Source organism: Scyliorhinus canicula, chromosome 9 (genome assembly GCF_902713615.1).
Source record: "Scyliorhinus canicula chromosome 9, sScyCan1.1, whole genome shotgun sequence".
Taxonomy (NCBI): domain Eukaryota; kingdom Metazoa; phylum Chordata; class Chondrichthyes; order Carcharhiniformes; family Scyliorhinidae; genus Scyliorhinus; species Scyliorhinus canicula.
In genome coordinates this window covers 96,949,735-96,963,402 of record NC_052154.1, presented here as the reverse complement: position 1 = coordinate 96,963,402, position 13,668 = coordinate 96,949,735, and positions in this window count along the sequence as shown.

Below are 13,668 nucleotides of genomic sequence, written 5' to 3'. Positions count from 1 at the left end.
AGGCAAGATGCCAACATCAGGACCCAGCATCCAGTGACACAGCAGGAAAGGAGCCAGGCAAAGGGGCAGGAGAGGTGGTGGTGTGGCCCTTCTATCACACACCAAATACCTCATTGAGGTAGAACTCAAATTTTTATTTTAATAATTCAACAAATACTTAAGCCAGATTTTGAAACTGAGCTAGACACACTCTTTCAAATCAGAATTCATTAATTATTAATCACATTTCTCTTGACAAACACTTCTGTGCAATTCACCAAGTTTATAGCCTTGGTGTTACATATGGAGAGATTGCCAATGTCAATGCCCAGCCCCTCTAATACAGACAAACCTTTACACTCACATGCAGTACCTCCCCACACGCAGCCCCTCCATCACACGCAGCCCCTCCAACACACACGCACACGCAGCACCTCCCCACACGCAGCCCCTCCATCACACGCAGCCCCTCCACCACACACGCACACGCAGCCCCTCCACCACACGCAGCCCCTCCATCACACACAGCCCCTCCATCACACACAGCCCCTCCATCACACGCAGCCCCTCCACCACACACACACACGCAGCCCCTCCACCACACACAGCCCCTCCATCACACGCAGCCCCTCCACCACACACACACACGCAGCCCCTCCACCACACACAGCTCCTCCACCACACACGCACACGCAGCCCTTCCACCACACACGCACACGCAGCCCCTCCACCACACACAGCCCCTCCACCACACACAGCCCCTCCACCACACACAGCCCCTCCACCACACACGCACACGCAGCCCCTCCACCACACACGCACACGCAACCCCTCCACCACACACGCACACGCAGCCCCTCCACCACACGCAGCCACTCCACCACACACAGCCCCTCCACCACACACAGCCCCTCCACCACATACGCACACACAGCCCCTCCACCACACGCAGCCCCTCCACCACATACGCACACACAGCCCCTCCACCACACACGCACACGCAGACCCTCCACCACACACAGCTCCTCCACCACACACGCACACGCAGCCCTTCCACCACACACGCACACGCAGCCCCTCCATCACACGCAGCCCCTCCAACACACACGCACACGCAGCACCTTCCCACACGCAGCCCCTCCATCACACGCAGCCCCTCCACCACACACAGCCCCTCCACCACACACAGCCCCTCCACCACACACGCACACGCAGCCCCTCCACCACACACACGCACACGCAGCCCCTCCACCACACACGCACACGCAGCCCCTCCACCACACACTCACACACAGCCCCTCCACCACACACAGCCCCTCCACCACACGCAGCCCCTCCACCACACACAGCTCCTCCACCACATACGCACACACAGCCCCTCCACCACACATAGCCCCTCCACCACATACGCACACACAGCTCCTCCACCACACACGCACACGCAGCCCCTCCACCACACACAGCTCCTCCACCACACACGCACCCGCAGCCCCTCCACCACACGCAGCCCCTCCACCACACACAGCTCCTCCACTACACGCAGCCCCTCCACCACACACGCACACGCAGCCCCTCCACCCACACAGCCCCTCCATCACACGCAGCCCCTCCCACCACACACGCACACGCAGCCCCTCCATCACACGCAGCCCCTCCAACACACACGCACACGCAGCACCTTCCCACACGCAGCCCCTCCATCACACGCAGCCCCTCCACCACACACAGCCCCTCCACCACACACAGCCCCTCCACCACACACGCACACGCAGCCCCTCCACCACATACGCACACACAGCCCCTCCACCACACACAGCCCCTCCACCACATACGCACACACAGCCCCTCCACCACACACAGCTCCTCCACCACACACGCACACGCAGCCCCTCCACCACACACGCACACGCAGCTCCTCCACCACACACAGCCCCTCCACCACACACAGCTCCTCCACCACACGCAGCCCCTCCACCACACACGCACACACAGCCCCTCCACCACACACAGCCCCTCCACCACATACGCACACACAGCCCCTCCACCACACACAGCTCCTCCACCACACACGCACACGCAGCCCCTCCACCACACACGCACACGCAGCCCCTCCACCACACACAGCCCCTCCACCACACGCAGCCCCTCCACCACTCACGCACACGCAGCCCCTCCACCACACACAGTTTATAGCCTTGGTGTTACATATGGAGAGATTGCCAATGTCAATGCCCAGCCCCTCTAATACAGACAAACCTTTACACTCACATGCAGTACCTCCCCACACGCAGCCCCCTCCATCACACGCAGCCCCTCCAACACACACGCACACGCAGCACCTCCCCACACACAGCCCCTCCATCACACGCAGCCCCTCCACCACACACGCACACGCAGCCCCTCCACCACACGCAGCCCCTCCATCACACACAGCCCCTCCACCACACACACACACGCAGCCCCTCCACCACACACAGCCCCTCCATCACACGCAGCCCCTCCACCACACACACACACGCAGCCCCTCCACCACACACAGCCCCTCCATTACACGCAGCCCCTCCACCACACACGCACACGCAGCCCCTCCACCACACACAGCCCCTCCACCACACACAGCCCCTCCACCACACACAGCCCCTCCACCACACACGCACACGCAGCCCCTCCACCACACACGCACACGCAACCCCTCCACCACACACGCACACGCAGCCCCTCCACCACACGCAGCCACTCCACCACACACAGCCCCTCCACCACACACAGCCCCTCCACCACATACGCACACACAGCCCCTCCACCACACGCAGCCCCTCCACCACATACGCACACACAGCCCCTCCACCACACACGCACACGCAGACCCTCCACCACACACAGCTCCTCCACCACACACGCACACGCAGCCCTTCCACCACACACGCACACGCAGCCCCTCCATCACACGCAGCCCCTCCAACACACACGCACACGCAGCACCTTCCCACACGCAGCCCCTCCATCACACGCAGCCCCTCCACCACACACAGCCCCTCCACCACACACAGCCCCTCCACCACACACGCACACGCAGCCCCTCCACCACACACACGCACACGCAGCCCCTCCACCACACACGCACACGCAGCCCCTCCACCACACACTCACACACAGCCCCTCCACCACACACGCACACGCAGCCCCTCCACCACACACTCACACACAGCCCCTCCACCACACACAGCCCCTCCACCACACGCAGCCCCTCCACCACACACAGCTCCTCCACCACATACGCACACACAGCCCCTCCACCACACATAGCCCCTCCACCACATACGCACACACAGCTCCTCCACCACACACGCACACGCAGCCCCTCCACCACACACAGCTCCTCCACCACACACGCACCCGCAGCCCCTCCACCACACACGCACACGCAGCCCCTCCACCACACACAGCTCCTCCACTACACGCAGCCCCTCCACCACACACGCACACGCAGCCCCTCCACCACACACAGCCCCTCCATCACACGCAGCCCCTCCACCACACACGCACACGCAGCCCCTCCATCACACGCAGCCCCTCCAACACACACGCACACGCAGCACCTTCCCACACGCAGCCCCTCCATCACACGCAGCCCCTCCACCACACACAGCCCCTCCACCACACACAGCCCCTCCACCACACACGCACACGCAGCCCCTCCACCACACACGCACACACAGCCCCTCCACCACACACAGCCCCTCCACCACATACGCACACACAGCCCCTCCACCACACACAGCTCCTCCACCACACACGCACACGCAGCCCCTCCACCACACACGCACACGCAGCCCCTCCACCACACACAGCCCCTCCACCACACACAGCTCCTCCACCACACACGCACACGCAGCCCCTCCACCACACACAGCTCCTCCACTACACGCAGCCCCTCCACCACACACGCACACGCAGCCCCTCCACCACACACAGCCCCTCCACCACACGCAGCCCCTCCACCACTCACGCACACGCAGCCCCTCCACCACACACAGCCCCTCCACCACACACAGCCCCTCCATTACACGCAGCCCCTCCACCACATACGCACACACAGCCCCTCCACCACACGCAGCCCCTCCACCACACACGCACACGCAACCCCTCCACCACACGCAGCCCCTCCACCACACACGCACACACAGCCCCTCCACCACACGCAGCCCCTCCACCACACGCAGCCCCTCCACCACACACAGCTCCTCCACCACACACGTACACGCAGCCCCTCCACCACACACAGCCCCTCCACCACACGCAGCCCCTCCACCACACGCAGCCCCTCCACCACACGCAGCCCCTCCACCACACACGCACACGCAGCCCCTCCACCACACACGCACACACAGCCCCTCCACCACACGCAGCCCCTCCACCACACGCAGCCCCTCCACCACACACGCACACGCAGCCCCTCCACCACACACAGCCCCTCCATCACACGCAGCCCCTCCACCACACACGCACACGCAGCCCCTCCACCACACACAGCCCCTCCACCACACACAGCCCCTCCACCACACACAGCCCCTCCACCACACGCAGCCCCTCCACCACACGCAGCCCCTCCACCACACGCAGCCTCTCCACCACATACGCACACACAGCCCCTCCACCACACGCAGCCCCTCCACCACACACGCACACGCAGCTCCTCCACCACACACGCACACGCAGCCCCTCCACCACACACAGCCCCTCCACCACACGCAGCCCCTCCACCACACGCAGCCCCTCCACCACACGCAGCCCCTCCACCACACGCAGCCCCTCCACCACACGCAGCCCCTCCACCACACACGCACACGCAGCCCCTCCACCACACACAGCTACTCCACCACACACGCACACGCAGCCCCTCCACCACACACAGCCCCTCCACCACACACAGCCCCTCCACCACACGCAGCCCCTCCACCACACGCAGCCCCTCCACCACATACGCACACACAGCCCCTCCACCACACGCAGCCTCTCCACCACATACGCACACACAGCTCCTCCACCACACGCAGCCCCTCCACCACACACGCACACGCAGCTCCTCCACCACACACGCACACGCAGCCCCTCCACCACACACGCACACACAGCCCCTCCACCACACACAGCCCCTCCACCACACACAGCCCCTCCACCACATACGCACACACAGTCCCTCCACCACACACAGCTCCTCCACCACACACGCACACGCAGCCCCTCCACCACACACGCACACGCAGCCCCTCCACCACACACAGCCCCTCCACCACACACAGCTCCTCCACTACACATAGCCCCTCCACCACACACGCACACGCAGCCCTGCCACCACACACAGCCCCTCCACTCCTCCACCACACGCAGCCCCTCCACCACACGCAGCCCCTCCACCACACATTCACACGCAGCCAGTACACCACACACACACACATGTAGCTCCTGTGGTGATATGGGTGGGAGCACTGCCATTGGTGCAGAGCATTGGTTTCCCATTGGCTCTGGCTGGTCATGTGCCTCTCATCTGATTGGCAAGTAGACCCCGCCTCCGAGGCGGGGTATAAGTACCCAGGTTTCCCGGCGGTCGGCCTTTCTCTGTAGTCGACCACCGGGCTAACAACTAGCTGATTAAAGCCACAGTTTGGATCTTCATCGCGTCTCGCGTCCAATTGATGGCTCATCAATTGAATCAGCTAGAATTTTGGAATGGAGCTACGCATCAAGCCTGATTGCCTCCGCACCAACCCACATGCTTCAAATGCGTCTGCAATTTTTAAACATTGGCAGGCGTGTTTCAACAGTTACCTGACAACTGCAGCCAGCAAACCCACCAAGGAGCAGAAACTCCACATCCTCGACTCATGCGTGGGCACAGCGATATATTCAATGATTGAGGACGAAAGCGATTATGATGCGGGCATGGATATCCTGAAAGGACACTTTCTCCAGCCGGTCAATGAAGTATACACACGGCATCTCCTGACGACTAGACCGCAGTTCCCTGGTGAGTCACTCAACAAATTCTACCAGGCCCTCACAGCTCTAGGGAGAATGTGCGCCTGTCCCCAAGTTTCGGTGACTGAGCACATGGAACTTTTAATTAGAGACGGTTATGTTGCCGGCATGCAATCCTCCTCTATCCGCCAACGATTGCTGGAGAAGAACGCCCTCAGCCTAGCTGAGGCATGGACCCTCGCAACCTCCCTGGAGGTCGCCGACCTGAACGCCCACGCATACGTTCCCGGCCGCGTAGCAACCCCCTGGACCTCGTGGCACGTGCCACCCCCGTCCTCCGCTGACCCCGACCCACCCCAGGCCTGCGCTGCGGGACGCTCCGACAAGCTATCGGGGCCCCGGTGCTATTTTTGTGGTCTCTCTAAACACCCCCGCCCGCGCTGCCCGGCCCGCTCCGCTCTGTGTAAAAGCTGCGGGAAGAAGGGCTACTATGCTATCAGGGGAATAGATAGAGTAGACAGTCAGAGACTTTTTCCACGGGTGGAACACACCATTACAAGGGGACATAAATTTAAGATAAATGGTGGAAGATATAGAGGGGATGTCAGAGGTAGGTTCTTTACCCAGAGAGTAGTGGGGGCATGGAATGCACTGCCTGTGGTAGTAGTTGAGTCGGAAAATTTATGGACCTTCAAGCGGCTAATGGATAGGTACTTGGATTAGGGTAGAATAATGGAGTGTAGGTTAACTTCTTAAGGGCAGCACGGTAGCATTGTGGATAGCACAATTGCTTCACAGCTCCAGGGTCCCGAGTTCGATTTCGACTTGGGTCACTGTCTGTGTGGAGTCTGCACATCCTCCCCGTGACTGCGTGGGTTTCCTCCGGGTACTCCGGTTTCCTCCCACAGTCCAAAGATGTGCAGGTTGGGTGGATTGGCCATGAAAAATTGTCCAAAATTCTATGATTAACCTAGGACAAAAGTTCGGTGCAACATCGTGGGCCGAAAGGCCTGTTCTGTGCTGTATTTCTCTATATGCGGTGGTCTGCCAGACCAAGTCGGTCGCTGCTGTTCTGCGCAGCGACCGCGGATCACCCCCCCCCCCCCCCCCCAGGCCCCACCAGGGCCCCGTGCCGCGCACTGACCTCTCCGGCCCGCCTCCCGCAACAGGCCCACGGTCCTCCGGACCCCCACTCCCGGCTGCCCCGACCGGCCCGCAGACGCCGCTGACACTGCCCTCAGCTGCCACGAGGTTCCCAAGGGCGCCGCCATCTTGGGTCCCGGACGCCATGTGCGGGTCCTGGGCGCCGTCATCTTGGGACCCCGATTACACGTGTGGGTCCTGGGCGCCGCCATCTTGGGCCAACACGGAAGGCTCTGCCAGCGATTACTCTGCCACTGAGGAGGATCTGGAACTCTCGCCACGACTGGTTTCCATCAAACTCAACCAGTCGCGACCACGCACGCTCGCCAAGACTACAACAACGATCCAGCTCAACGGACACAAGATGAAATGCCTACTGGACTTGGGGAGCACGGAAAGTTTCGTCCACCCCGACACGGTAAGACGCTGCGTGCTCCCCATCCACCCAGTTAAGCATAAAATCGAATTTGCCTCAGGTTCGCATTCCGTCCAAATCACCGGGTGCTGCATAGCGGACCTCACAGTCCAGGGGAGGGTTTTCAAAAACTTCAAACTCCTCATTCTCCCCCGCCTATGCGCTCCGGCACTCTTGGGCCTGGACTTCCAGTGCAACCTGCAGAGCTTAACCTTCCAATTCGGTGGTCCTATTCCCCCCCTTACTGTATGCAGCCTCGCGTCCCTCAAAGTGGACCCCCCTTCCTTGTTTGCTAATCTCACCCCAGATTGTAGCAGACGATACAGTGCCCAGGACCGGACCTTCATCGGGTCAGAGGTCCAGAGGCTCCTTAAGGAAGGAGTTATCGAGGCCAACAACAGTCCCTGGCGAGCCCAAGTTCTGGTAGTTCGGACTGGGGAGAAAAACCGGATGGTCATTGATTACAGTCAGACCATCAACAGGTTTACGCAGCTGGACGCGTATCCTCTCCCCCATATTTCCGACCTGGTTAACAGGATCGCAAAGTACAAAGTCTTCTCCACGGTGGACCTTAAGTCCGCCTACCACCAGCTCCCCATCCGAGCGAGTGACCGAAAGTACACCGCGTTTGAGGCAGATGGACGCCTCTACCACTTCCTCAGGGTTCCATTCGGTGTCACAAATGGAGTCTCGGTCTTCCAACGGGAGATGGACCCAATGGTCGACAAGTATGTGTTATGGGCTACCTTCCCGTATCTCGATAACGTCACCATCTGCGGCCACGACCAGCAGGACCACGACATCAACCTTCAAAAATTCCTCCGAACCGCAAAACTCCTTAATTTAACTTACAATAAGGATAAGTGCGTGTTTAGCACCGACCGTCTAGCCATCCTTGGCTACGTAGTGCGGAACGGAGTGATAGGCCCCGATCCCGAACGCATGCACCCCCTGATGGAACTTCCCCTCCCCAACTCCCTCAAAGCCCACAAACTCTGCCTGGGCTTCTTCTCCTATTACGCCCAGTGGGTCCCCAACTACGCCGACAAAGCCCACCCCCTCATCCAGTCCACCTCCTTTCCCCTGTCGATGGAGGCCCGCCAGGCCTTTAGCCGCATCAAAGCGGATATCGCAAAGGCCACGATGCATGCTATCGACGAGTCCCTCCCATTCCAGGTCGAGAGCGACGCGTCTGACGTGGCTCTGGCGGTCTGAACCAAGCAGGCAGACCCGTGGCCTTCTTCTCACGAACCCTCCACGCTTCCGAAATCCACCATTCCTCGGTGGAAAAGGAGGCACAGGCCATAGTCGAAGCTGTGCGATACTGGAGGCACTATCTGGCCGGCAGGAGGTTTACCCTCCTCACAGACCAACGGTCATTAGCTTTCATGTTTGACAATGCACAGAGGGGCAAGATCAAGAACGACAAGATCTTGCGGTGGCGGATCGAGTTGTCCACGTACAACTACGATATCTTGCATCGTCCTGGTAAACTCAACGAGCCTTCCGATGCCCTATCCCGCGGTACCTGCGCCAGCTCGCAGACTGACCGCCTCCGCTCCCTCCACACGGACCTCTGCCATCCAGGGGTCACCCGTTTTTACCATTTTATTAAGACTTGCAACCTGCCCTACTCCGTTGAGGAAGTCAGGACCGTCACCAGGGACTGCCACGTCCCTTCAAACCGCACTTCTACCGCACTGAACAAGCGCGTCTGATCAAGGCATCCCGCCCCTTTGAACGTCTCAGTATAGACTTCAAGGGTCCCCTCCCCTCCAACAACCGTAACACATATTTCTTGAGTGTTATTGACGAATACTCCCGCTTCCCTTTCACCATTCCCTGTCCCGACATGACCACAACAACCGTCATAAAGGCCCTCCTATCCAGCTTCTCCCTGTTCGGTTACCCCGCTTACATCCACAGCGACCGCGGGTCCTCCTTTATGAGTGACGAACTGCGTCAGTTCCTGCTCAGCAGGGGCATACCCTCTAGCAGGACGACCAGTTATAACCCCTGGGGTAACGGTCAGGTCGAGCGGGAGAATGGCACCATTTGAAGACCATCCTGCTGGCCCTACGGTCCAGAGATCTCCCTATCCCCCGTTGGCAAGAAGTCATCCCCGACGCCCTGCATTCAATCCGGTCTCTCCTCTGTACTACCACTAATCAAACACCTCATGAACGTCTTCTTGTTTTCCCCAGGAAGTTGTCCTCAGGATCCCCTCTCCCGACCTGGCTGGCGACTCCCGGGCCCATCTTGCTCTGGAAGCATGTGCGGGTGCACAAGTCCGATCCGTTGGTTGAGCAAGTCCAGTTACTCCACGCCAACCCCCAGTATGCGTACGTGGAGTATCCTGACGGTCGGCAGGATACGGTCTCGCTCCGGGACCTGGCACCCGCCGGCGTGCGGCCTTCTCCCCCTACACCAACACCTCCCCCCCAACCTCAATTCCCCCCAGCGCCCTCCACGCCCCCACGACCCAGCGCACATCCCCCCTCTTCCCCGATTACAGCGTCTCCACCACCGGCCCGGGGTACGGAGACATATCTACGACCGATGCTCCCGGAGGCAAGGACGACCATCGGCCCAACGTCACCGGCTCCACTGCAACAGTCCTCCAGAACACCACGGGCACCCGACAGGCTGATCGTCTCCATCTGATGCAACCATGGGACTTTATTGGACTCTATTGTAATTTTTTTTTGCAACCTACCGTAGTATGTAGTATTGTTTATTTTGCCACGAGCCAGTGGGCAGCCCATATCTTCTCGATTATCTCTACTCATACCACCAGTCCTCGGACCCCCCCCCTCTCTCTCTTCCCCTCACACCCCCCCCCGCCTTCTTTCTCCACAAGGGGTGAATGTGGTGATATGGGCGGGAGCACTGCCATTGGTGCAGAGCATTGGTTTCCCTTTGGCTCTGGCTGGTCATGTGCCTCTCGTCTGATTGGCTGGGACTAGTCATGTGACTGCTCACCAATTGGTCGAGAGGCAAGTAGACCCCGCCTCCGAGGTGGGGTATAAGTACCCAGGTTTCCCGGCGGTCGGCCTTTCTCTGTAGTCGACCACTGGGCTAACAACTAGCTGATTAAAGCCACAGTTCGGATCTTCATCATGTCTCGCGTCCAATTGATGGTTCATCAGCCCCTCCACCACGCACTCACATGCAGCCCCTCCACCACACATTCACACGCAGCCAGTACACCACATTCACACACATAGCCCCTCCACCACACACTCACATGCAGCCCCTCCACCACACATTCACACGCAGCCAGTACACCACATACACACATAGCCCCTCCACCACACACTCACACGCAGCCCCTCCACCACACATTCACACGCAGCCAGTACACCACATACACACATAGCCCCTCCACCACACACTCACACGCAGCCCCTCCACCACACACTGACACGCAGCCCCTCCACCACACACTCACATGCAACCCCTCCACCACACACTCACACGCAGCCCCTCCACCACACACAGCTCCTCCACCACACACTCACATGCAGCCCCTCCACCACACACTCATACACAACTCCTCCACCACACACAGCTCCTCCACCACACACTCACACATACACACACAGCCCCTAGACCACACACACACGTGCAGCCCCTCTTCCACACGCAGCCCCTCCACCATACACTCACACACAGCCCCTCCAGCACACACACAGCCCCTCCACCACACACTCACACATACACACACAGCCCCTCCACCACACGCAGCCCCTCCACCACACACTCACACACAGTCCTTCCACCACACACACTCACACACAGCCCCTCCTTGGAGGCCTCCCTGGCCTTCTTTTTAATGGGGCTGGGCGTCAGGGTGATGGGGACAAACACAGGAGACACCCAACCCCGTTCGCCTGGGGAGGGGGTAGCGAGATCTACTACCTCTTCCAGCCCGGGTAGGCGGTGCTTTCAGGGGGCAGGCTCATCTCGCTGCGGGGTCTCCATCGCTGGAGGGCCCTCGACATCGTCCCTCTCCCTCAGCATCGCCCAGCTGCTGGGACTGTGGCGAGGCCAGACCAGCCTCCAGCTCAGGACCGTACACAGGCTCCCCACCGCCCCCCTGGAGCCCGTGTGGTGGTCTCTCCGGGCCCCTCATTGCGAGGCGGTGGCAGTATTCCGAGGTGAGGCCACGGCCTCTGAGTCGGTAGGGACGGGCACAGGGTCAGTACTCGTGATGGGGCCAAGGTGTAGATGGGCCTGGTCCAACCGGCGTGCCATCTTCCATTTAGCCTTACTGAGCTGTCTCTGGTCGAGCGGAGGCTCACCCCCCCCCCCCCCCCCCCCCCCCAGCAGGACTGTGTGTGAGTGTGTGGTGGAGGGGCTGCGTGTGGTGGAGGGGCTGTGTGTGTATGTATTAGCAAATTTCCCCCCCCCAGGATATTGGTACCCCTCTGGTCCAGGTGTAGACCATCCCATTTGTAGAGGTCCCACCTACCCCAGAATGAGCCCCAATTGTCCAGGTATCTGAAACCCTCCCTCCTGCATCATCCCTGTAGCCACGTGTTCAACTGCTCTCTCTCCCTATTCCTCATCTTTCCAGCACATGGCACGGGTAACAACCCAGAGATAATAACTCTGTTTGTTCTAGCTCTAAGTTTCCACCCTTGCTCCCTGAATTCCTGCCTTACATCCCTATCCCTTTTCCTACCTATGTCGTTGGTGCCTATGTGGACCACGACTCGGGGCTGCTCCCCCTTCCCCTTAAGGATCCCGAAAACACGATCCGAGACATCGCGGACCCTGGCACATGGGAGGCAACATACCAGGCACGAGTCGCTCTCGTTCCCACAGAATCTCCTATCTATCCCCCTAACTATGGAGCCTCCAATGACTAATGTTCTCCTCCTCTCCCCCCTTCCCTTCTGAGCAACAGGGACAGACTCTGTGCCAGAGACCTGTACCCCATGGCTTACCCCTGGTAAGTCCCCCTCCCCCCCACCAGTATCCAAAGTGTTATACTTGTTACTAAGGGGGACAACCACAGAGGATCCCTGTACTGATTGCTTCCTCCCAGCCCCTCTCACCGTCACCCATCTATCTTCATTCTTCAGAGTAACTACATCCCTGAAGCTTCTATCTATGACCATCTCTGCCTCCTTAATGATCTGAAGTTCATCCAACTCCAGCTCCAGTTCCCTAACACGGTTTCTGAGGAGCTGGAGATGGGTGCACTTCCCACAGGTGAAATCAGCAGGGACACTGACGGTGTCCCTCACCTCAAACATTCTGCAGGAGGAACATTGCACTGCCTTCCCTGCCATCCCCTCTAGATAAAACAAGAAAAAGAAAGGAAGAGCTTACCTGATATTCACTCAACCCCTTAGGTTAGAGGAGGTGGAAGGGTGGGGGACACTACAAGTGTAGTGTCTCAGGTTTAGCAACCGCCCAACGTATATACAGATACTACACACCTTCCCAGAAATCCCCACCGCCGACTTAAGGTTTCCTGCTGCTCTGAAACAAAAAAAAAACTCCGAAAAAAAAAGTTAGTTAAAAAACAAAGGCCGCTTCTCCTGAAAGGTAAGTTTTTAAAGCGGGAAACTTACCTTCCCGACAGACCCCTGGTTACTACTCTCGCTGCTATCGCTGAACAACTGAAGACAGTTGATGGGGCTAAATTGCACTCTGTGGAATGGTTTAAAGTGTGTCTGTTTCAATGACAGGAGTGTCAGGAATAAGGGAGATAAACTTAGAGCATGGATCAGTACTTGGAACTATGATGTTGTGGCCATTACGGAGACATGGATTTCACAGAGGCAGGAATGGTTGTTAGATGTTCCAGGATTGAGATGTTTTCAGAAGGGAGGTAAAAGAGGAGGGGGAGTGACACTGGAGTCACTCCAGTTAGGGAGTGCATCACAGCTACAGAAAAGGAGGTAGTTGAGGAGGGTTTGTCCACTGAGTCAGTATGGGTGGAAGTCAGAAACAAGAAAGGAGCAGTCACTTTATTGGGAGTTTACTATAGACCCCCCCCCCCCCCCCCCCGACCCAATAGCTGCAGAGAGATAGAGGAACAGATTAGACGTCAGATCTTGGAAAAGTGCAGAAGGAACAGAGTTGTTGTCATGGGTGACTTCAACTTCCCTAATATTGACTGGAACCTCCTTAGCTGC